Genomic DNA, 925 nt, shown 5'->3' with positions numbered 1-925 from the left:
AGGTGAGCTAAAAAAAATATAAAAATACAATATCTTCTAACTTACGTCTAGTGATAATTGAGAGTCAGGGACAAATATAAACAATTATATATAAATACAATATCTTCTAACTTACATCTAGTGATTGTCGAGATTCTCGGTCAGGGATAAATCTTAACAAATACAAGTTTTTCGCGGAGGAATACTGTAAAACCATGGTGAAACATAATTTTAAAAAAATCTTGTCATTTGCTGCTCCATATGCATATTGACACTTAAAACGGAGTTGTTTCAGAACATTTTTAAATCGATACTAAGAGCAGTTGTGCCATTTGTGATAAAATAAACTTTCTTAAATGGGAAAATCAATTTATAAGTTGTTCTCAATTTGCTCTCAACTTCTTCTCAAGTGTTCTCATACTGACAATTTGTGATAATGAACTTTTCACACAACTGGTTGGCGTACTTGGTACTTGCCAACTCTCTTTATTTTAGAAGGAGACTCCTGTATTTGGCTTCTTAAATTTAACAATTCAGCTAGTAAACTTGCTGATTTAACCTCTGTAAAAAGGCTGTGACCTCTACATGTATACCAAGACAGTGACCTCTGTAAGGAGGCCATGACCTTTGTTACTATCTAGTTTGTGACCTCTACCATGACTTTCACCTCTGTATTGAGGCTGTCAATGTGGTACTAGGCTGAAACCAATACTTACTTGCCCTTGAAGAATGCAATATAGAGGATGGAGGAATAGTTGTTGACAAACTGGAACAGGGACATCTTAAACGTGAAGCCATCTTCCCATTCTGTCTGGGTACGGTGTTGTTCTGGAAGGCAATTATAGAATCTTGTAACACAGAGAATGATATAAGAATGATCTTATCCATAAACAAACATAACAACCAACAGTTTTTTTGGAATATGTATTTCTGAACACTTTGAATA

General features: G+C 34.5%; 1 long non-coding RNA gene across 1 annotated transcript in view; it reads right to left on the bottom strand.

Moving 5' to 3' along the window:
* LOC110450165 overlaps positions 1 to 909 on the bottom strand; it is a 4,445-nt gene extending 3,536 nt beyond the window's left edge. The window contains exon 1 of the long non-coding RNA XR_002462940.1: positions 696 to 909. This is a non-coding gene — a long non-coding RNA (uncharacterized LOC110450165). The remainder of the gene's footprint in view (positions 1 to 695) is intronic.
* Between the last annotated feature and the right edge of the window lie 16 nt (positions 910 to 925).

This window comes from Mizuhopecten yessoensis, unplaced genomic scaffold, assembly GCF_002113885.1.
Source record: "Mizuhopecten yessoensis strain PY_sf001 unplaced genomic scaffold, ASM211388v2 scaffold5037, whole genome shotgun sequence".
Classification (NCBI taxonomy): domain Eukaryota; kingdom Metazoa; phylum Mollusca; class Bivalvia; order Pectinida; family Pectinidae; genus Mizuhopecten; species Mizuhopecten yessoensis.
The sequence above is the reverse complement of the archived record's forward strand: the minus strand, read 5'-3'. Positions and strand labels throughout refer to the sequence as shown.